General features: G+C 43.9%; 1 protein-coding gene across 2 annotated transcripts in view; it reads left to right on the top strand.

The window, feature by feature from the left end:
- The window catches only part of DAPK2 (death associated protein kinase 2), a 96,771-nt gene that overhangs the window by 11,986 nt on the left and 59,554 nt on the right, over nt 1-25,231 (top strand). The gene's annotated exons all lie outside the window — the stretch shown is intronic.

Below are 25,231 nucleotides of genomic sequence, written 5' to 3'. Positions count from 1 at the left end.
TATTTTACTGGTGTTCTGCATGAACATAAGAATGGCCATACTGGCTCAGATCAATGGTCCATCTAGCCCAGTATCCTGTCTCTGACCAGCCTGTGCCAGATGCGTCAGAAGGAATGAACAGAACTGGACAATTTTGAGCGATCCATCCCTTGTTGTCCAGTCCCTTTCTCTGGCAGTTGGAGGTTTAGGGACACTCAGAGCATGGGGTTGCATCCCTTATCATCTTGGCTAATAGCCATTGATGGCCTTATCCTCCATGAACTTACTATTTCTTTTTTGAACCCAGTTATACTTTTGGCCTTCACAACATCCCATGGCAATGAGTTACACAGGTTGACTGTGTGTTGTGTGAAGAAGTACTTCCTTATGTTTGTTTTAAACCTGCTGCCTATTAATTTAATCAGTTGACCCCTAGTTCTAGTGTTATGTGAAGGGATAAATAATGCTTCCTTATTCACTTTCTCCACACCAGTCAAGATTTTATAGACCTCTATCATATCTTCCTGAGTGGTCTTTTTCCAAACTGAAAGTTGCCAGGTTTTTTAATCTCTCTTCATATGGAAGCTGTTCCATATCCCTAATAATTTTTGTTGCCCTTCTCTGCACCTTTTCCAATTCTAATAAATTGTGGAAGAAAACATAGTCCTCACTCTTAGTTTAAAGCAACAAGCCAGAGGTAATGACTGGAGCTTAAATCTTTTTTGAGATGGGGTGACCAGAACTGCATGCAGTATTCCAGGTGTGTGCATACCATGGATTTATATAGTGTCATTATGATATTTTCTGTTTTATTATCTATCCCTTTCCTAATGGTTCCTAACATAATTAGCTGTACACTGAGTGGATGTTTTCAGAGAACTAACCACAGTGACTCTAAATTCTCTTTCTTGAGTGATTACAGCTAATTTAGACCTCATCATATTGTATGTATAGTTGGGATTATTTTTTACAATTTGTGGTACTTTTCACTTATCAACATTTAATTTCTTCTGCCATTTCCTTGCCCAGTCACCCAATTTAGTAAGATTCCTTTGTAACTCTTTGCATTCAACTTGGGCCTTAACTGTCTTGAGTAATTTTGTATTGTCTGCAAATGTTGCCACCTCTTTGTTCACCCACTTTTCTGGATCATTTATGAATAAGTTGAACCAGGGTGGATTTGGTTTAAATCAAATTGATTTAAATCATGATTTAAATCACTAGTCAGGAAGACTTGGCTTAATCATGGATTTCTACATTAAAGTGCATTCTTGTTGGTTGTTATAACCTTAATACATATTCTTCACATCTCAGAGATAGATGTAGGTTTCATTTTCAGAAGGTACACACACTGTACATTTTTAAAATGATTTATTTTAAAAACTTTTCAGATTAGTTTTACAGCTATATCAGAAAATGAATGATTGTTTGGTTATTTCATTTACCAAAGGTAATTGAAGCAGATATTTATGGAATCATTGGGAGGTGAACTATCTCCAATTCAACAGGTTAATCATTAGTATTTGGAGGATTTTCTTGCCATACTGTGTTAGGAGCAGAACATCACCAGACAGACGTTTAAATGTTTTATTTAACTAAAACAATAACATTATTTTATTCTGGATTTTTTCTTCAACAGCAAACATATAATATTTTAACAAAACAAGCATATGATTTTTGAATTTAGTTAAACATTCAAGTTTTTAAAAATCAGGTTTGTTTTTGTTAAAATTGTTTTTAACTAAAATAGTTAAATGAAATATTAAAAAAACAAAAACAAAAATTAAATCGACTATGTCAGCCAGGTCAACATGAGAAACTTAAAATCTTGGCTTCTGCAGCTCATTTAGTTGTCTTCACCTTCATTTTCCTGTTTATTCATAATCTGGAAAAGAAAAACAAGTTTTCCTGCATTTTTAGTTCCCAAACAATTTCTCAATTTGGAATGAATTAGTCTAAAGGAAGAAAATATTCTTTCTACACTGGCAGAAGAAGCTACTGCTGTTAAAAGTGAGATTATCACTTCAACAGTCTCTAAATCCAAGTGCTTAAGTGACTTCCACCAGTTCAGTGGTGTGACTTTCTTTAACACATCATCAGCAAACATATATTTTTTGAATGGCTCTTATTCCCAAACTGGGTCTCTCTTACGGCCTGCTGCCATTATAGGTTTTCCCTTCTAGTGAGAGAATCGTATGGTAGATCTCAAATCAATGAAGGCTATGCTCAGAAAGACCTCAAGATTTCTGGAATATGCTGTTCAAACAGTTTCACTTTTGTTTCTACAGCCTGTCCCTCCCTTCTCGCATTTATCTCCAGACTTCTTCTCCTTGTCCAGATCTGTTCCACCCCCAACAATCTTCTAGTCATTGAACTTTTTGAAACTTTGCACTTTTAGAGAGAGGTAAGGGATTGACTCTTTATATACAAATTTGCAGAGGGACAATAGGGTTGAGGTCTGTTATTTCTCACCTCTATATATTATTTATTTAATTATTTATTTTAAAACATTTTTGCTGTTAACAAGCATGTTATCTCTGGAGACACAAATCCGCAGTTTGAGAACTGTAAAACTAAGCATCTCTGATGGTATCTTCTAGACTGAGCACTGAGTCCCATTAGGTAGATAAAAAGATTAACCTAAATAATCTATACAGAAGCCCCTGGAGCCCCATAAAATTGGGTCCCTAATCCATGAACTATTAGAACTCATTTACAAAACTTTTCTTAAACATTACATGAATATATTGTCTCATACTATAGAATTAGAATTTATAATCCCTATTCCATAATGAGCTATCTTTGAGCTATAATGTATCTTAATTAAAACTATCTTTAGATAGGCTTTTTCCTCAAAAAGCATTTTATTAAAAAAATGCAATTTAAATTAAAAAAATCAATTTTTTTTAAATACCATTGCTTTTTATCCTCTCTGAGTTGAACAGCACAGGTCCCAGATAACTGGTGTTATTCCCAATATATTACATCAGAAATATATTCTTTAGCATAAAATTTATTTTCAGTCTTTAGAAAGTTTCTCTGTTCCAATCCCCCTATTTGCTTTCTAACATTTAACACAATATAGTGTTGCAAAAATCAAATTTTAAGCGATAGTAGTTAGCACCGCCATATCACTTGCAGTCTTCAAAGGGCTTTATTGGTATTAACTACCACTGAAGTATTACTATAATTGAAATCAATGGGACTACTTCCATGCTGATAGTTAAGCATACGCTTAAATGCTGTGCTGGATTTGGGGGCCTGAATGAGGTAAGTCTCTTCCACTAAATTTGCACTTTACAATGCACTGAATGCAGAAAGCCCATACCCATAAAAAGATCACACATGCAGCTAAGTTATCGCACAGCCTGAATTCCTGCTGGACATCAGGCAGTTGTCTCTGATAAATGGCTGTGCATGTGCATACTGTGTTCTTCAGAGGCCCATAAGTTAGTCACATTAAAACTCCTCACTAAGGGCTGTTTCCCTGCTGTCACAGATCCACAGGATCAGTGCTATGGCCCCTGCTTTGGAATGGTCTCTAGGAGGAAGCCCTTCAGTGTGCCACGGAACTCACTCTTCCTCCAGGGTAGTCCACACAGCTTCACCGCCTCCTTAGACTGGACCTCTGGACCTGAAGCACTTCTGCTTCACATTGTGAACTCCAGTCAGTGAGTCCTTCTGAGACAGACCTCTGATGGAGACTTGTAGAGTTTTTAGGGATCAGTGCACCCTCCAAGCATTTGCAGTGACATTCACACAGCATTATCAAAAGAGTAGGGTTTATTAGTCATCTGGAACACAGCACAGGAAGTCCTTAGGCTAGCATAGAAAAATGAAGGTTAAAGCATAGTCCTTTCTGGTTAACGCAGAGCCAAGCTGAGCTGAAGTGAACCCCGTTGTTCAAGATCCATCTCTCTCTCTGTCCATCTGAGTTCCTTTGTCAGATGCCCAGGTATGCCCGACTGCTTCCCACAGCCCACATTAAACCCCCACCTAACATCTCTCCAGTCCTTTGTTCTCCAGGTGGGGAAATGCTGCTCAGTCTCCTTGCTGAGAGGCAGGGAAGTCCATATCCCTTTGGGTCATTGCTTGCTAAGTGTCCGGGCAGTTGGATCTGCCATTGTATTCTCAAGAGGTCCACTAATATGGGGATTAAGGTCCAAACAGCTAGGCAACATCCACACCTCCATCTCCTAGCTTGTCCCGAGAGCAAACATTCCTTTTCTCCCCACAGGGTAACAATGCAGCATATAGAAGAAACTGAGACACACATAGGGTTCAGAAAAATATTTTAAAAAATTCTCACTTAGTCACACCTTCCAAATCTTTATTTTTACCCCCAGCTATTCCAGTGCTCCCATTCTCCTCTCTCTCAGAAATGCTCAAACATTCTGTAACACATTAACTTTGGGCAGAGACTGGATCTGGGATATTTCAGCTTGGAAGGTGAAAATTTGTGACTGAAATGACATTTGTGTGAGTGTGTTTATAATGAAAATGCATAGGTAACCTGAACGATAGCCATTAGTATCATCCTTGTTTTAATATTGTTTAGTTCTCTACTCAGTACAGAATGTTTTACTGTATCTTTTATATAGTGTCACTTTATATCCTAGTATTATGTACTGTAATTGTCACAACGTTGTGGGTAAAAATCGGCATCCCTTTTTGGTGTGTAGCAATCTCTTGACCTTTCATATAGTGGCACCATGATTAACTGACAACAATATGCAGTACTTAGACTTTGTATCCAAAACCATGGCCTTTTCCTAGTGACCTACAGGAACTGCTCCATTAGATCAGCCAGAAGAAGGAACTCCTGTATGTGAGCAAGTACTCTCAGCATATCGTAAGGAGATTTCATCCTCTGGAGCCAGGAAATGCACACTGCAAAACTATTCTAGCTAACATTTTAGTACATTTTTTACATCTGACTTCCAAGTGTTCTGAATTCTCATGATTAGTTATAGGGGAGGAAATCTTCTCTCTGTACAGATGAGAAATTTGGGTCTGCTTAGCTAGAATTGCAACAGGAAAACTTATTCAGTGAAAGACTTTAAGGGATAAGCCTAGACTCTGAGTCCTTGCTTTTCTGTTACCAATTCAAACTTTGTAAGTAAACAATTTTAACCTGTAAACAGTCATAGCAGGGGAGCTCCACATTGGAGTTGCTTTTTTATTCTTAACAATTTCAGGATGTATCCTTGGAATTATAATGCATATAATGTCACACTGACTTCCTATGCTAGCTTTATTTTCACTCTTTCGGATCTTGTGGGGGCTTCACAGACTTCTTGTTCCAGCTGTGCATTGAATCTGTAGTTTGAGCTGGTTATCATGCCTCTATCTCTGAGCAGTAATTACAGGGTCTGTGACAAGTGATTACTTGCTTTATTGTAAGTAAAGTAACATTCTAGACATGTTCCAGCAACTTTAAGAGAAGATTTTCTTCCAGTGCTGGCTGACGGAGCTGTTTGCCAGTAGCTGCTTTTAATTATTTTGTATTTGCAGCAGCTTTCAATGCTGGCAGATACAGGTGGATAAAAAGATTCATTTACGGGGTAGTGACAAGGTAAGTCATTGGCAAGACAATGAGGTTTGTATGAAATGTAATCTCCATGCTTTGGCAGTTGTTAAACTTCTAACTATCTCCTTGACTCTATTATTTATTACTTCAGAACAAAAATCTTCATTAACCTGGGGTTAAGATTGTTCCAGTTCAGATTCAACCAGCACATTCAATAAAAATCCAGGATGTTGCCAGTAAAGCAAACACACATTTATTTATTTATATACACATCCATTTTAAAAAGGGAGCACTTGTCCTTTGCTCTAGGCACTTCTCTACAAGCCTTAAATATGCACCAGTGATATGGACCCCTCCCCACAGTCATCAATCAGTGCATGCACAGCAACTGGCCATAACCCCGCAGCTGAGGACGTTCACAGCCACAGCAACCTCACCTAGCATAACTTTCTGCCTGAATACGCTCGCTAATTCCACAGCAAAATCCCTTTCAGCTCTAATGTGGAACCACAACGTACAAATCACAACAGCCTGCCTCATTTACTGGAGCAGCAGATACAGTAATATCAGTGGAGCCCTTCATGTGCTGGTGCTTCATGTGCTGGTGCTGGTGCTGTAGCAGTAAAGGCTCTGAGCTTCCCGCACTCCCAGTTCCATAGCATGTCCCAGTCTCCCCAGCTCCTGTGCACAGAACCTCTCCTTCCCTTTTCCTTGGCCTCTTGCGCATCCCTGTGAAAGCTGCCACACCCGCTTCACCCGTGCTGCCCAACTTGTCCTCCTCTAGACAGTATTTGGTCCTGTCAGGAGGGCAGGGGACTGGACTTGATGACCTCTTGAGGTCCCTTCCAGTCCTAGAATCTATGAATCTATGAATATGTTATCAGAGTGTGCGTGTGGAGACTGGAGTTTGTGGTGATTGTGGCTCTTTAGCTAAAAGGGACCCTAGAAAACTGAGAGTCTCAGGACCAAATTTTAGGAAGGGCTGGTCTTTAAATGTTTCCTCTTTCAAAATGAATATATGGGGTTTTGTCAGGGGCAGAGAGGAAGAATGTGTAGAAAATTCAGTTGTTCTAGGAAGAGTTAGTGTGTATAAAATGGAAACTAAATTGAGTCATGCTCTTAGCATAAATCTTAATACATCTTCAGCTCTAGGGTCACGATCACTACCAATGCCTCTGTAACTTGGAAAAAGCAAATTGATAGGTGCTGCTTAATGAGGATTCATTGCACTTTAATTCTAGAACTCTGGATCAAGTGAGATGTTTTGAGACTTCAGCTCTAAGCTGTGAAGCTTTCCGTATATTATTATCTGAACTTGTCTGTTTGCCAGCAAAAGCAACTGTTGAGGAAAAGTCTGCAAAGTCATATTTTTAAATATATATATAAAAATCTCTATGTGTATCTCTATATACAGACACACACAGATTTAGCCTTGTGCCACCCACAAGGTATAAATGTAGTACATTTGCTTGCGCTAGAGATTAGAGAATGTGACTTTTAGTGCTTAATCAGATATCTATTTTACCCGTGCAGAACATACTGCAGAGTTGAGAGTCAGCATTTTGAGTCCTCAGTTCCAAGATTCAGTTGGTTCTTGCAGTCAGATGCAAAGCAAAGCCTGCATTTCTATTTTGAGCTCTGAAGATGAAGCTAGAAATAGCAGTTAATTGAGATGCTCTGTGTCCTTTCAATCCTGGAGGAGGGATCCCTGCCTCAGCACCCAGGAATCAGAGTTTCATCACCGGGATTCATTTCAGGGGTATCTAAAAGGTTCTTTGACTTCTTAATGTCACTGTTATTCAGGTAATGGCAAATTGTGTAGCCCTTTTGGTTGTTCAGTTTGTTACGGTCCACTACAGGCTGTTTGTGAGCATTTCCTGTCCATTTTTTTGTTTCCTACTATAAGTGTTGAACAGATGTGCTTGCAGTGCAATGGCAGATCATTCTAACCACACAGAGCCCACATAAATGAGACAGGGCTTGACAGACTCTTCTGTCTGAAGCAGTGTGGGCTCAGTTGTCCTTTTTAAATTATATCGTTAACGCTGTGCAGTATCAAAGGTGCATAAAGACTAGTATTAATAGCATCGACAGTGCAGCCTTCTAGAGTGGTTTGCAGTATTTATTCATTGATTTTAAGGTCAGAAGGGACCAGTAAGATCACCTAGTCTGATCTCCTGCATAGCACAGGCCAGAGAATTTCATCCAATAGTCCCTGCATTAAGCTCATATCTTGTGGTTGAGCTAGAGCATATTTTTAAAGAAGAAGAGGTCCCATTTTGATTTAAAGGCTTCTAGTGATGGAGAATCCACCACATCTCTTGGTAAAATCATTCCAGCAATTACCCTAGAGTCAATACACACACACACACATATATATCTAGATAGACAGATACACACAGACATACACGTGTATTGTTTTATATTCAGGTAATCCACAAATCTTAATAATAATTCATTGCTAGTAACTTAACAACAGTCTGTATTACATACATAGTTAACTTATAGACAGAGCATCTTAACTCAGTCAATCTATCAGACTAAACTAAAACCAACAGCCTCTTCCTATGGCCGGCTCCCACGCCCTAAAGATTCTATTCACCCCCCTAAAGCCACAGTAACACCACCACACACGCGTTCTCTCTCTTTCTCATGCACCCCCACACCTTAGTAATGGACATGAAACACTGGGGTATTAAATGCTCCAGGCCTGCAATCTCGTTATCTCCAAAGCAAAAACAGCTGAAAGAAATTTGCGTGCAGGCAGAAGGAGTAACTATGTTAAGTGTTTTGTATTTTAAGTTTAAAGACCACTGCTCCTCTGATTAATGGTTTTACGGTGACAAGGGCTTTCCAGTATGTGTGGCTTTTTACTGTTTAAATAACAACAACAACAAAATCAATGGAAGGGTGCATCTTACAGTCATTAGACTGTCACCTAAATACGTCATAGTCTCATCCACAGGCTGATGTTGTTATTTGTGCCCTCCTGACAGTATTGTTCCACCTTGTATATGGAGCTGTCTGTGTTGCAGAGGGTAGGAAGTGTGACGGGGCTCATGGGGAAGCTTTGTGTGAAGTCTTTCCCCTAAGAAAGCATGTCAAACACAGAGCACTGCAGGAATGGCAAAGCAGGGCCACCCAGAGGATTCAGGGGCCTGGGGCAAAGCAATTTCGGGGGCCCCTTCCATAAAAAGAAAGTTGCAATACTATAGAATACTATATTCTCGTGGGGGCCCCTGCGGGGCCTGGGGCAAATTGCCCCACTTCCCCCCCCCCCCCTCCCCGAGCAGCCCTGAGGCAAAGGTAGGAACTTCCGGTGTTGTTCTGGGTGCCTGGCATGAGTCAGGTCTCTGGGACAGTTTCCATGCAGAGGCCCAGGATATCCTTACCATGGGAGGCAATTCTGGGAGAAGAAATCTCTGCAGATCCCGTCTCCTTTTTCCACCTCCTTGTCCGGTCATGGTGGTGGGGCAACAACTTCCTCCTCCAAATCTAATAGCTCTCTGAAAGACCCTGCGCTTCCAGCGGCCTGTCATTCTTGGCTTGGACCCTCCCAGTTCCCTGGCAATTTAAAGGACCCAGAGCTCCCAGCCGCCGCCACTACCCCAGGGCTCTGGCAGTGGGGCTTTGGCAGCAATTTAAAGGGCCAGGGGCCCTTTTAAATTGCCGGCCTGGGGAAGCTGCCCCCTGCCGGTACACTGTACTGGACCGTACCGGCTTACTTTCACCTCTGGGCGGGTCCCCTCTTTGCACAGATCTAGGGGGCAGGAGCTAAGCTGGTGTCAGAAGGGGACCAAAACCAGAAGTTGCTCAGTATGTGTGAGAAGCAAGGAATGCTTCTGCCAACTTAGGGCTAGTAAAGACTTGGTCGTGTCTGAAATCCTCTTGGCCATAGGAATGAGCAGGAAACCGCTGGCTGTTTAATGTGGCTGCTGATACTGCATCCTGGCCTATAAAGGGGCAGACAGATGTGCATTCATGGTACAGGTTACCTTTTTCTGACTGGAGAAGCACATAAAGCCTGCTGAAGATATGCAAATCGGAGTGGTGATACAGCCATCTTGTTCCTTGGTACCACATGCTGCCCAGAGAGGCCAAGAATGGGTTAGTCAGAGCAATGCTCCCTTGACACAAAAAGCTGTGCTGAATTCAGTTGGGTCTTTCCTGCATTATCACCAGTCAGTGATGTGCTTAGACTGCAGACCTTAAAGGGATCAAGTTTGGCTGCACATGCATCCATTTCTCTGCATTTCTTGGAGGGTTTCAAACTGGGTTGGAGAAGAGAGACTTTGACTGAGATCTTCACTTCCTGCATATTTGGTAGGATCCTCTTTTTATTCATTTTTCTTGTGTTTTAATTTTTGGAGCTAAGTTATTTCAAATGTCACTAACTGCATGTTGCATCTGGTTCATTTCTTACTCAATCATCTATCTGACCTGGTATTTCTGTTCAGAGCTTGGGGAATGGACCATTATGTATCTTCAAGACCAATTATTTTCAGTGGGGCGCTGTTTAGGGGTGTAGTGGAAGAGGCAGTGTGTGCTACCTTGTCCTTTACAGATTAAAGTGTATGCCCACTTCTGGGCAGTCCTGAATGAGGGGGAGAAATGAGACAAAAGATAAATTGCAACATCAGTTCTCCAAATGTCTGAACAACAAAGGAGTTTAATACAATACAGGGCAACAAAACATCAGTCATGATTTGCTAATGAGTTGGACTTTTCACTCCCCATAATAAAGCTCCCAATATACTGTACTCAGTGTACAGTATCTCTGCTTTAAAAATTACAACCACTGTATGTTGCCTTATTATTTTGCATTTTATTCTCTGCAGATTTAAGGCAGGATTGCTTAGCATCTCAGTTCCCCATCTGTAAAATGAAGATACCAATACTTCCTCTCCCCACCCTTTGCATGTCTTGTCTATTGAGATTATAAGCTCTTCAAGGCCAGGACTGTCTCTTACTCTGCTGATATACACACCTAGCTCCATGGGACCCTCATCCTTGGGCACTATCATAATAAAATGATTAATAATAAGGAAAAGAATAAGACTCAGGTGAATGTCCATATCTTTAGTGCTGTGGAAATCTGCTTTCCTGTCAGTAGGAAGAAAAAGGAAACCCTCTATCAGCCTCCTGCTACTCTGATGAGCTAAGTAAAAGGTCATTCAGGGTGAACTAACAGTGGCTATTTCTCCTGCTTCACAAGAGAAACATGCTTGGCTTTATTTGAAAAGCCCTGAGACTTGATCTTGTTCTTGGTTTATGCAGTCGCTTCTTGTTAGATATCCTGAAAAACTGACTACGTCACCATGTTCAGTAGCTGACTTTACAAGGTCCAATCAGTGCATGAGCTAGATTTTGTTCTTGTGGTGTCCAGCTGGGAACTGTCCTTTCATTACTGTATCAGCAACCTTCTTTCAGGCTGCTTCTGAATCTCTCTGTCTTTTTTTTTTTTACTTGTCTCTGAACTGTGAGGTTTTTGATGGGAGATTAAATGTTCTTGTGGTTTTTAAATGTGTGAGAACTAGATGACTCTCTCCACATGTCTCAGGTGGTAATGGAATTATTGCATTTCATTGTACTTAATTTCTACACACAGTCACAGTTTCTGTGGAGAACAGGCAAGTTTCTCTGCAGTTGAGCAAAGTAGTAGTGTACATACCTGATCTTCCACGGAAGAATAAAACAGGAAATGTGCTCTGAAAATATACCCATAATTACTATAGGTATTTATTTTGGCCAGCATTGTTTCCTTCCATACTCTAGGCCAGGGGTCGGCAACCTTTCAGAAGTGGTGTGCCGAGTCTTCATGTATACACTCTAATTTAAGGCTTCGCGTGCCGGTAATACATTTTAACGTTTTTTAGAAGGTCTCTCTATAAGTCTATAATATATAACCAAACTACTGTTATATGTAAAGTAAACAAGGTTTTCAAAATATTTCAGAAGCTTTATTTAAAATTAAATTAAAATGCAGATCTTATCAGTTTAGTGTGATCCTTGCCCTGGCTTTTCCTTGCTAAGTTTTCCAATGTCTGGTGGCATGTATTTGGATACTTTAAGCTGCACACAGGCTTCTGAGTGATCAGTTGTTAACAGGGGCGGCTCTAGCCATTTCGCCGCCCCAAGCACGGCGTCATGCCACAGGGGGCGCTCTGCCGGTCGCCGGTCCCGCGGCTCCGGTGGACCTCCCGCAGCCGTGCCTGCGGAGGGTCCGCTGGTCCCGCGGCTTCAGTGGAGCCTTGGGACCAGCGGACCCTCCACAGGCACGCCTGCGGGAGGTCCACCGGAGCCACCTGCCGCCCTCCCAGTGACAGGCAGAGCGCCCCCCGCGGCTTGCCGCCACAAGCACGCGCTTGGCGTGCTGGGGCTTGGAGCCGCCCCTGGTTGTTAAACATCTGGAACCCCAGATAGGCAGCTGAGGTGAGTGGAGCTGGCAGCTGGTAGGGCTGAGCAGGGCCGGAGGCCTGAACCCTGTCTGGCAGGGGGCCTGCGCTGAAGCAAGGTGAGTGGGGCTGCGGTGAGTGGGGCAAGGGGCCAGCCCATCGCCGCTCTGGGGTTTCAGCTGTTAGCTCCTGTCAGCTGGGGTCTCAGCCCACTGCCAGCCTGGGGGAAGGAACCCCAGGCCAGCCTCAGGTGCTGAGTGGGACTGGTGGCAGGACCCCGGCTGGCAAGGGGCCAGCAGCAGGAACCCCAGAGTGGCGACAGGCTGAGCAGCTCAGCCTGCCGCCACTCTGGGGTTTCGGTCACTGGCTCCTGCCAGCCAGGGTCTCAGCCCGCTGCCAGCCTGGGGTTCTTTCCCCCAGGCCAGCAGCGGGTGCTGAGTGGGACCGGCGGCGGGACCCCAGCTGGCAAGGGGCCAGCAGCGGGAACCCCAGAGTGGCGGTGGTCTGAGCAACTTAGCCCGCCCCGCGTGCCATCAAAAATCGGCTCGCGTGCCACCTTTGGCACGCATGCAGTAGGTTGCCGACCCCTGACCTAGGTGACTAGGGTAGGATCAACAGGATTGACTTGTATGATGACAACTGAAATGTTAATTGCTCTGAAAGGCCCAATCCCTCAGGCTGCTGAGTGCCTCCTGCAAAGTGCTAATCACCCTCAATTCCCATTGACTTCAATGGGCTTTATTTTTCAACTCCCTCTGACTTAGAGCCCTTTCCAGAGGAATTCACTACTCATTAAATAGACTAAAGGACATCAAACTCAGTGTTTTACTACCAGCAATAAGACCTTGAAGCCTGGCATATAATCAGTGTTTTAGTAACATGGCTAGCAAATATTTACTTACAGTAATGAAACCGAAAAGCAGAGATAACTGGTGTATTCTACACATGGGAGGAGCCTGCCAACCCATGATAAGAAAAGGTGTCATAGTTTAAACACGTGTTATGCACAGATACTCCCCAGTGAACAGAGGGATGTGATTACTACTGGGAGAAATTTCCAGTAATGTACATTCTGGTCATAGCTTCAGGTCAGGGCTTTGATTTTTTTCTAGCTGTGAAAATCCTTCAAAGCAATGTTTAATTCTTTGAACATTGGTCTTTTCTGGACGGCCAGCCAAATGAATACTAGGAAAGAGTGTGTGTGTGTGTGTGTGTGTTTGTATGTGTATGTGTGTGTTTGTTTGTGTGCGTGTATACACATACATATATGTATGAAAAATATATCTTGTGTGTGTTTGTGTATTAGGGAGTGGCTAAGATTGCACCCAGCTTCCATTGTAACATCTTATTTTAGCCCACCTATAACTTTGGCCTGGAAAATTGGTTTAGCCTGAAAATAGTCAGATTTATCCTGAAGGCAAAGGAGAATGTTTCTGCAAAGTCTGAAGAGAATTCAGCAAGCTGGTTTTGAGTTACAGGTCAATAATATTTTTCGGGCTGTCAAACAATTTAAAAAAATAATTGCAATTAATTGATTTCCTTTACAACACAGAATACAAAGCGTACAGTGCTCACTTTATATTATTATTTTTATTAGAAATTATTTTGCTGGCACTGCAAAAAGATAAAAGCAATAGTATTTTTAAATTCATCTCATACAAATACTGTAGTGCAATCTCTTAATCATGAAAGTGCATTTTACAAAGGTAGAATTATTTTTTTAACATAACTGCACTAAAAACCAAAACAATATAAAACTTTAGAGCCTATTCATCCACACAGTCCTATCTCCTGTTCAGCCAATCGCTAAGACAAATAAGTTTGTTTACATCTATGGGAGATAATGCTGCCCACTTCTTATTTACAGTGTCACCTCAAAGTGAGAACAGGTGTTTGCATGGCACTGTTATAGCCAGCGTTGCAAGGTATTTACGTGTCAGATATGCTAAACATTTCTATGCCCCTTCAGTGTAAATGTTACTTACAATTCCTTGAAATCTCATGCAGTGGTAATATCTGAAGAAAATAGAGTGTGTGTGTGTGTGTGTACACACAGCCTCGGTCCCAATTGAACTCCCATTGATATCAATCGATCATGTTTTTTTCATTACTAATGGCTTTACGGGGAACAAGGTAGGGTGCTATGTATGAAAGAGCATGTTTCTCCCCATTGGTGGGTTGCAGTGCTGTAGTTGAGAGGAAACTGAAATGTTCCTTTAACTCACATGGTAGAGGCCAGTGTGTTTGGAGCAGTAGGACCAGATTCTAGTTCAACTCTGTAGGTGTGTGTGTTTTAATATGGGAAAAGTAATAGCTTACCTGTGGTTAATGTTAAAACCAGTGTCCCATTATAAGACTGATCTGATCAGGGGTCAAATGGGTGTGCCTGCCCTGTAGCTCCCCCTGATGATCAAGCATGGCTCTGCTGAAGTCTTTCTCAGTTTCCCCTGCACTCAGGTCCCTTTAATGTCAACACAGTTTAGACATTCAAAACATTTCCCCTTTGGGGTCCAATTTATTAAGTCCTGCACAAAGTTTTTCAAAATAGAACACAGGCCTACAAAGTCTTCATCCCAGGTTTAGCTGGGCCCAGCTTACCCCCCCCCCTTCCCCCTGGTGTCTATCGTCCCTTTAAGTTAATTTTCCCCACCCCAGTTCCAAGCTGGGCACAACCCCACCACTCTGACGTTCTGTCTTTGCTTCTCTCCCAACATCTCTTGCCTGGAGTTTGGCCTTCTCCACTGGCCTTCCCAGCTGTTAAGAACATAAGAACGGCCGTACCGGGTCAGACCAAAGGTCCATCTAGCCCAGTATCTGTTTACCGACAGTTGCCAATGCCAGGTGCCCCAGAGGGAGTGAACCTAACAGGCAATGATCAAGTGATCTCTCTCCTGCCATCCATCTCCATCCTCTGACAAACAGAGGCTAGGGACACCATTCCTTACCCATCCTGGCTAATAGCCATTTATGGACTTAACCACCATGAATTTATCCAGTTCTCTTTTAAACGCTGTTATAGTCCTAGCCTTCACAACCTCCTCAGGTAAGGAGTTCCACAAGTTGACTGTGCACTGCGTGAAGAAGAACTTCCTTTTATTTGTTTTAAACCTGCTGCCTATTAATTTCATTTGGTGACCCCTAGTTCTTATATTATGGGAATAAATAAATAACTTTTCCTTATCCACTTTCTCCACATCACTCATATTTTATATACCTCTATCATATTCCCCCTTAGTCTCCTCTTTTCCAAGCTGAAGTGTCCTAGCCTCTTTAATCTTTCCTCATATGGGACCCTCTCCAAACCTCTAATCATTTTAGTTGCGCTTTTCTGAACCTTTTCTAGTGCTAGAATATCTTTTTTGAGGTGAGGAGACCACATCTGTACACAGTATTCGAGATGTGGGCGTACCATGGATTTATATAAGGGCAATAATATATTCTCAGTCTTATTCTCTATCCCCTTTTTAATGATTCCTAACATCCTGTTTGCTTTTTTGACCGCCTCTGCACACTGCGTGGACATCTTCAGAGAACTGTCCACGATGACTCCAAGATCTTTTTCCTGACTCGTTGTAGCTAAATTAGCCCCCCATCATATTGTATGTATAGTTGGGGTTATTTTTTCCAATGTGCATTACTTTTCATTTATCCACATTAAATTTCATTTGCCATTTTGTTGCCCAATCACTTAGTTTTGTGAGATCTTTTTGAAGTTCTTCACAGTCTGCTTTGGTCTTAACTATCTTGAGCAGTTTAGTATCATCTGCAAACTTTGCTATCTCACTGTTTACCCCTTTCTCCAGATCATTTATGAATAAATTGAATAGGATTGGTCCTAGGACTGACCCTTGGGGAACACCACTAGTTACCCCTCTCCATTCTGAGAATTTACCATTAATTCCCCCTTTGTTCCTTGTCTTTTAACCAGTTCTCAATCCATGAAAGGACCTTCCCTTTTATCCCATGACAGCTTAATTTACGTAACAGCCTTTGGTGAGGGACCTTGTCAAAGGCTTTCTGGAAATCCAAGTATACTATGTCCACTAGATCCCCCTTGTCCACATGTTTGTTGACCCCTTCAAAGAACTCTAATAGATTAGTAAGACACGATTTCCCTTTACAGAAACCATGTTGACTATTGCTCAACAGTTTGTTTTTCTATGTGTCTGACAATTTTATTATTAACTGTTGTTTCGACTAATTTGCCTGGTACTGACGTTAGACTTACCGGTCTGTGATTGCCGGGATCACCTCTAGAGTCCTTTTTAAATATTGGCATTACATTAGCTAACTTCCAGTCATTGGGTACCGAAGCCGATTTAATGGACAGGTTACAAATCTTAGTTAATAGTTCCGCAACTTCACATTTGAGTTCTTTCAGAACTCTTGGGTGAATGCCATCTGGTCCCGGTGACTTGTTAATGTTGAGTTTATCAATTAGTTCCAAAACCTCCTCTAATGACACTTTAATCTGTGACAGTTCCTCAGATTTGTCACCTACAAAAGCCAGCTCAGGTTTGGGAATCTCCCTAACATCGTCAGCCATGAAGACTGAAGCAAAGAATCCATTTAGTTTCTCCGCAATGACTTTATCATCTTTAAGCGCTCCTTTTGTATCTCAATCATCAAGGGGCCCCACTGGTTGTTTAGCAGGCTTCCTGCTTCTGATGTACTTAAAAAACATTTTGTTATTACCTTTGGAGTTTTTGGCTAGCCTTTCTTCAAACTCCTCTTTAGCTTTTCTTATTATACTCTTGAACTTAATTTGGCGGTGTTTATGCTCTTTTCTGTTTGCCTCACTAGGATTTGACTTCCACTTTTTAAAGGACGTCTTTTTATCTCTCACTGCTTCTTTTACATGGTTGTTAAGCCACGGTGGCTCTTTTTTAGTTCTTTTACTGTGTTTCTTAATTTGGGGTATACATTGAAGTTGGGCCTCTATTATGGTGTCTTTAAAAAGCGCCCATGCAGCTTGCAGGGATTTCTCTTTAGTCACTGTACCTTTTAACTTCTGTTTAACTAACCCCCTCGTTTTTGCATAGTTCCCCCTTTTGAAATTAAATGCCACAGTGTTGGGCAGTTGAGATGTTCTTCCCACCATAGGGATGTTGAATGCTATTGTATTATGGTCACTATTTCCAAGCGGTCCTGCTATAATTACCTCTTGGACCAGCTCCTGCGCTCCACTCAGGATTAAATCTAGAGTTGCCTCTCCCCTTGTGGGTTCCCGTACCAGCTGCTCCATGAAGCAGTCATTTAAAGTATCGAGAAATTTTATCTCTGCATTTCGTCCTGAAGTGAAATGTTCCCAGTCAATATGGGGATAATTGAAATCCCTCACTATTATTGGGTTCTTAATTTTGATAGCCTCTCTAATCTCCCTTAGCATTTCTTCATCATCATCATCTGTTACCTTTGCCCTGTAGGGCCCTGCAGGAGCCTTCTTACTCCCTGAAGGCATCTGCCTAAACCTGCCTGCAGTAGTGTCCTCCTTTATAAGTTCCAGGTGCCTTCCCTTAAGCCCAGTTGGGCATTGTACCCTGCTCCCTCTTAAAGGGGCCTGTCACCCTGTGGACATTTAAGAAGAAAACAGATCCTTTATATTTTCAAAATACCTTCTTAAAAAAAAGAGAACTCCTGATTTTAGATATTATTTAGGGTTAGTTCTCATTGGCAATTAGAACATTTTCTTAAAATTTTGATTAAATTAAGTTCTTTTTGAGATTAAAAGACTTTAAAATGGCTCCTTTTCAGCATTTTGTTAGGGGCCTTGTTTTGTTATGCCAGAAAATTTGTGATATAGACAGATTTTGACACTTGTTCATGAAAGAGGCAGGAATGGTAATTTTTTAAAGGAAAAAATATGGTTCAGAAGAATATTTTTATCTCTCTGAGGATTTTTTCTAGAATATGTCCTTTTTATTTTAAAAGATAACTGCACACTAGACGTATTTTTGTATCAGGTACAAAGTAAGTGGAAAATGAGATATCTGCTGATCTTTAGTATATTATAGAACTGAAAAAAGAGTGCTAATTATTTTGGTTTAATTTCTTCTAAATTAAGCTATGGTGAGAAATGTTAAGAGTGAACTCTTGCCAATTTAAAAAAAATCATGTTTTTAAAAGTCCAATAAAATAAGTACTGCTTAAAGTTGTACCACCCTCAGAAGAAAATTTATTCAGCAAAGACCTTAATGCTTCTATAGTTTTTTTTTCTAGGAATTTTTTAGGATGGTGTTATGAGAGTACATTTTGTGAACTTAAGGGTAAAAAGCATTTTCAGGATGTTGCAATTATCCCAAACCCAAGCAATACAAACCCAGGAAGTTTAGAGTTGAGGTTACATTTAAAAGAAATTCAGACATATTAAGGTCAGAAATTCACAATTAAGGCACCCAAACACCTTTAACTCTGCCCTTAAATCCATTCAGTATTCAGAGTCAGTGCTTAAATTTGGGGAGGTTATGCTCTATTTTTCATGCAAAGTACAGAGGTTGACTCCCTGCTTTAAATGCATAATGGAGCTCTACCTTAACTATTGAGTTGTAGTGTTGGTGGCCTGTGATATACAGAAGGTCAGACTATATGGTAGTCTCTTCTGGCCTTAAACTCTATAGCAGTAGTCCCCAACCTTTTTGTCTGGGGGGTGCCAGACGAAGGACCGGGGCGACAGTGGATCATCTGCCGAAATGCCACCGAATTTCTGCGGCATTTAGTCGGTGACGCTTCTCAATGATGTCACTTGTCGGCGGCAAGCGGCGTCATCGAGAGGCGTCGCCACCGAAATGCCGCAGAAATTCGGCAGCATTTCGGCAGATGCTCCACCGCCGGCCAGGACGCGGGCGCATTTAGATGCCCCATGGCGCCCGTGGGCACCGCGTTGAGGACCCCTGCTCTATAGGTATATCTACATTTCACACTAAACCTGGGTCTGTGGGACTGAGGCCTTGTAGACTCAGGCCTGGTCTACACTAGGACTTTAAATCGAATTTAGCAGCGTTAATTCGAACTAACCGCTCAACCGTCCACACCAGGAAGCCATTTAATTCGAACTAGAGGGCTCTTTAGTTCGAATTCGGTACTCCACCCCGACAGGTGGAGTAACGCTAAATTCGACATGGCTAGCTCGAATTAGGCTAGGTGTGGATGCAAATCGAACTTAGTAGCTCCGGGAGCTATCCCACAGTGCACCACTCTGTTGACGCTCTGGACAGCAGTCGGAGCTTGGATTCTCTGACCAGCCACACAGGAAATGACCCGGGAAAATTTGAATTCCTTTTCCTGTCTGGGCACTTTGAATCTGACGTCCTGGCTGGACATCGGGGCGAGCTCTGCAGCACCTGCAACGATGCAGAGCTCTCCAGCAGAGGAGTCCGGCCAATCCAAGAATAGAAAGAGGTCCCCAGCATGGACAGACCGGGAAGTCCTGGATCTGATCGGTGTGTGGGGCGAGGAGTCTGTGCTGTCGGAGCTGCGCTCCAACAAGCGGAATGCAAAGACCTTCGAGAAGGTCTCCAAAGCAATGATAGAGAAAGGATACAGCCGGGATGCAATGCAGTGCCGCGTGAAAATCAAGGACCTGAGACAAGGCTACCAAAAAGTCAGAGCGGCAAACGGACGCTCCGGAGCCCAGCCCCAGACATGCCGCTTCTACGAGGCACTGCATGCCATTCTAGGTGGGTCTGCCACCACTGTCCCACCAGTGACCGTGGACTCAGTGGATGGCATAGTGAACCTGGACAGTTCCTCCTCGATGTTCGCCGATGGGGAAGATGAGGAAGGGTCTGTGGAGGACGGCGCAGGCGACAGCGAACACAATACCGCTTTCCCTGACAGCCAGGATCTCTTCATCACCCTCACAGAGATCCCCTACCAACCCTCCCCGGCCGTTAACCCGGACTCTGAATCAGGGGAAGGATCAGGCGGTAAGTGCTATAAACATGTAAACATTTATTTTTTATAAAACAGGTATAAAAAAATAGAAATACTATATATAAAATGTTCAGTGAAAAACTATATGAAAAGTAGGTCCACACATATAGGGATTGAACAATAATCCTCCAGGGACAATTCAACAAAGGTCTCATAGAGGTCCTCGAAAAGCCTCCGCAGGAGGTTCCTGGGGAGAGGTGCCTTGTTGGGTGCTCCGTGGAAGCACACTCTTCCGTGCCAGGACATCCTTATGTACATGGGAATCATCGCCTCCACAAGCATGGCCGCATATGGTCCTGGTCTCTGCAGGGCTTCCCTTAGCATCCGCTCTTTGTGACTCCGAGGGACCCGCCTCAGGGTGATCTCGTTCATGAAATGCTGCATCTAATTAGGGCAATTAGTGTATTGTTACTGTTGTGAATGGTTGAGTTTTACTTTGCATAACAATGACCCTCGCTTAACAGCCACGTGTTGTAGGCCACATAGGAAAAGCATACATTGATCTTTCCCGTGCACTGGCGGGAGTGGCTGGAAAAGGGTCAGAGTATATGATTTCCAGATTGCCTTTAGCGGGAGGGCACAGCTATCCATTAACTGATAAGCAGAATGTACTGTAAGGCTTACCAGGACTGTCTGCTAGATGGATTCAGCTGTCTCTCCCCACTTGTCCGCTCTCCTGTGCAATGCCGCAGCCAATGAGAGCGTATTCCGAAATCTCGAACTTGTCCTGAGATCTCGTGAGACTTGTTGCCCTGTATGGTCTTGTTCAGAGAAACTGACTAGACTGTGTTCACTGTTCGCAAACATGTATCTGTTCAAGGAAATCACTTACTTTTCCCATCACATAGCTTCGGCTCTTTCCCGGACTGCCCCGGCATCCCCCTCGCAGAGGCTGACGCAGATTAGGCGGCGAAAGAAAAAGACTAGGGACGAGATGTTCGCGGAACTGATGGCCTGCTCCAGAGCCGAGGCGGCAGAGCAGAGACAGTGGAGGGAGACCCTATGTCAACAGCATCGCACACACATCGAACGGGAGGATAGGTGGCGGCAGGAAGACCAGCAGGCGACTCAAACGCTGCTTGGGCTAATGAGGGAGCAAACGGACACGCTCCGGCGCCTTGTTGATGTTCTGCAGGACCGCAGGCAGGAGGACAGAGCCCCCCTGCAGTGTATCTGCAACCGCCCTCCCCCGCCAAGAAGTCCTGTCCCCCCCACCCAAAAGTACAAGACGGAGGGGCGGTAGGGGCCGTGAGAACTGTCACCGCACCACTGCATAGCGCTAATGTACCACACACCTCTCACGCTATAAATTTGTAGAAGTGCTTCCCTTACAGGCTCACCCAGTCCCAAATCCAAGTTTCATCCCCCCACTGTGTATTAGATTATTAAAAGCTGTTTGCTGTTATTCACTGTTTCGGTCACGTCTTTCGTGTCAGAGGATTTTTTTGTGTATGGGGGGGGGAAGGGGATTTATAATTGCACGGTATAGCCTACATTACCAGGGTACAGACTTGGGGGCATGATCAACTGCAGGGCACACACACACTGCAGTCAGTAGGCACCAGGGTCACTCTTTGTGGTGTATGCTGCCCCGGGTCATTCTGTGATGTGTATGCTTGTCCAGGGTCCTAGCGCCTGCCACCCCCTTAATGTTAAGGCACGCTGCCCTTACCATGCACTTCCACCGTAGCAACGAGCCTCTCCGCTGCCCTGAGCCCCAACAAGAGCCCTCATCCACGGACAGATACTCACCCTTCCCCCACACCCCTCACCCCTTCCTCCGCCCAAACCCACAGCCCACTGCCGTCATCCAAACCCCTATCCAAAGAAGGCACCACTCGCCCCTTCCTGCAAACCCTCCCCTTCATGCACAACCACTTGCAACCGTCCCCCACCCCAGAGACCTATGTAGGAGCAGGAGGATGTCATTCCTCTATGGAACAAGCGGTCTGTACATCAGTGCACACCGTGCCCAGCACAGTATGCGTCCATGTTTCAACACCTGAACAGAAATGCAAAGTAAAACAAAGATTTATTAATAATGAGTGTAACAATTAATTTGCTTTAAAACGTGCTTTGGAAGTGGGGGAAACTTGGAGAACGGGGTATGTAACCGCAGATCGAAATCGACACATACAGACACAGGCTTTCTCTTGAAAGCAAGTGGAGGGTCATAGGTTACCCTGCTCTCCGAGGAAACTTGCTTTCAAAGCCTCCCGGATACACAGCGCTTCCCGCTGGGATATTCTCTCGGCACGGGTGTCTGGCTGAGCGTAAACTGCAGCCAGGCGATTTGCCTCAACCTCCCATCCGGACAAAAAGGTCTCGCCCTTGCTCTCACAGAGATTGTGTAGCACACAGCAAGCAGCAATAACTACGGGGATATTCTTTTCGCTAATGTCCGAGCGAGTCAGTAAGCTCCGCCATCTCCCCTTGAGACGTCCGAAAGCACACTCCACCACCATTCTGCACTTGCTCAGCCGGTAGTTGAAGAGTTCCTTCTCTCTGTCCAAGGCGCCTGTATAGGGCTTCATGAGCCAGGGCATTAGCGGGTAGGCTGGGTCCCCGAGGATCACTGTAGGCATCTGCACATCCCCAACCGTTATTTTGTGGTCCGGGAAGAAAGTACCTGCCTGGAGGCGTTTAAACAGACCAGAGTTCCTGAACACACGCGCGTCATGAACCTTGCCCGCCCACCCAACGAAAATGTTGGTAAAACGTCCCCTATGGTCTACCAGTGCTTGCAGCACCATTGAAAAGTAGCCCTTTCGGTTAATGTACTCGCTGGCCTGGTGGGCTGGTGCCAGGATAGGGATGTGAGTCCCATCTATAGCCCCACCGCAGTTTGGGAATCCCCATCGCGGCGAAGCCATCTATGATGTCCTGGACGTTTCCGAGAGTCACTACCTTTGAGAGAAGTTGCTCAACGATTGCATGGGCTACTTCAATCACAGCAACCCCCACGGTAGATTTGCCCACGCCAAAGTGGTTCGCTACTGACCGGTAGCTGTCTGGCGTTGCAAGTTTCCAGAGGGCTATGGCCACTCGCTTCTGCACACTCAGGGCTGCTCGCATCTGGGTGTCCTGGCACTTCAGGGCAGGGGACAGCAAGTCACAGAGTTCAAGGAAAGTTCCCTTATGCATCCTGAAGTTTCGCAGCCACTGTGATTCATCCCAGACCTGCAGCACTATGCGGTCCCACCAGTCCGTGCTTGTTTCCCGGGCCCAGAATCACCGTTCCACACCATGAACTTGACCCATTGCCACCATGATCTCCACGGCGCGGCGTACCCTGCTTTGTGAGAGGTCTGCGCCACTCTGTGAATTCCTGTCCTCACCGCGCTGCCGGAGCCTCCTCGCCCGATTTCTCAGCAGCTGACTGTGGAAGAGGTGGACGATAAGGTGCGAGGAGTTGACAACGGCCATAAGTGCAGCGATGATCGCAGCGGGCTCCATGCTCGCAGTGCTGTGGCGTACGCGCTGTAACTGACAAGAGAAGGGCGCGAACAGATTTCCCGCCGGCGCTTTCAGGGAGGGAGGGCGTGATTGAGGGTTCAATGACAACAGTTACCCAAAAGCACCCTCGACACATTTTTCCCCCAGGAGGCATTGGGAGCTCTACCCAGCATTCCAATGGGCAGCGGGGACTGCGGGAACTGTGGGATAGCTTCCCACAGTGCACCGCTTCCAAAGTCGACGCCAGCCCCGTTACTGTGGACTCAGAAATTCGAATTAGTGTATTTACTGTGGATACACAAATTCGACTTCATAAGGTCGAATCCACAAATTCGACTTAAGTAGATTCGAAATAGTCTTGTAGTGTAGACAAGGCCTCAGTGTTTCCAAGACTGTGCTTGAGTGGCCACACTGTGTTGTAAACCTGAGTTTACAATTGCTGGACCTGGGTCTCACAGCCGTGTTGCGTCCATACGGCACTATGCCGACCTTCTGACTTGGGTCTGCAGCTTCACCTGTGTCTACACAGCAGAATGACAGGGCTTGGAGTCAGTCACAGTGGGACTCTGATTCTGACCCATCCCCCTTGCAGGGTCCTATGACCTGGGATCTAAGTGCTTGCTGACCTGAGTCTGATTTGAGCATAGACAGAAATGGGGCTTGGGCTCAAACCTGAGTCAGATCCTGGGCTTAATGTGCAGTGTTGACATACTCTAGTTGTTACCAGCACCTCTCTAATATTTTGCTACTAAATCCAGAAGAAATTATGTGTTTGTGAAGGGAACAATGCAGGTGTGGCTTGAATTTAGTGCTGGAGCATTTCTAACACTTGGATCTTTCACCACCATATGTGTGGTTGTGATCAGGAGTCTACATCTCGTTCATTCTGGATTTTCCTTCATTCATTCTTGTTTATAACATACTTAAGTATGGCCTGTGGGCTTTTAAAGCATTTTGACAGATTTTCCCAGCTAGTTTTTAGTGTCTCATTTCAATACCTTGCAAAATCTGACTTGCTGCGACAAGGAAAGAACAGAGAAAATTGTGGGAAGAATTGGCTCTTGTTTAGTGCTTAATAACAAGGTCATGCATTGATGCTAAACATACCAGCTCTGTCCATGTTGGGTCATTGAATACAAAAGTACGATCATAGCCTAGAGACCATTGTTGAGTCAGTAATCAACAGTAAAGCCCAAATTCCAATGTACTTGTGAAACATTCATGTTACCACTGAAAATTAAACAGGCCTAATTCTAACCTCTTTTCTCTCTCTCCCTGCAAAGTTATTCACTTCAGTTCACAACTGTTGGGAACAGAAACCATTGGGGAAATATATAGTATAGCATGTTCCTTCCAGGCTGTTTGAAATAATGAAATACTAGTAATGGGGCAAGTGTTAGAAGCACTGGAGAAATTATTAGTGTGTCCTTAGATACTCATCTGTGATATTCAGGGATTGATCTACTTTGGGAAACATCTACTAATCATTGGCACTATCCCATACCAATACATTTGAGCCAAGGCAAGAGCTTGATATGACAGCCAAGCCCTACAGCCAATGATGACTCAGGGAACACTTTAGAGGGGAGAGAAGTTTAAAATAATTCAAATAGCTAAACTAGCCCTGCTGCTTGAAGGTGTTGCTTGGAGTAACTGGTCCATGTTTAGGGAGAGATCAGTAGGCTGTGTTCCTGATGCAACTGAACGCCATCCCCTCCACTTTCAGATGTATGGGGAGCAAGCTATCACGCTACCCAGGGACTTTGCAGGAGGTGTTTTTTGGAATAACTGTTTGCCATATTCTTGCATGAAGGAATCCCCAGGCATAGGATTTCCTACACTGGAAGATACACAGTGTATGTTCCTTTTTAAAGGGGTCCTCATCAATTCATTAACTAAAAGATCCGTTATGGAGCTCTCCACTCTGTTTGTTCAGGGC

The sequence above is a fragment of the Mauremys mutica genome, chromosome 11 (assembly GCF_020497125.1).
Source record: "Mauremys mutica isolate MM-2020 ecotype Southern chromosome 11, ASM2049712v1, whole genome shotgun sequence".
NCBI classification, from domain to species: Eukaryota; Metazoa; Chordata; order Testudines; family Geoemydidae; genus Mauremys; species Mauremys mutica.
This window is presented reverse-complemented; position numbering and strand designations above follow the sequence as displayed.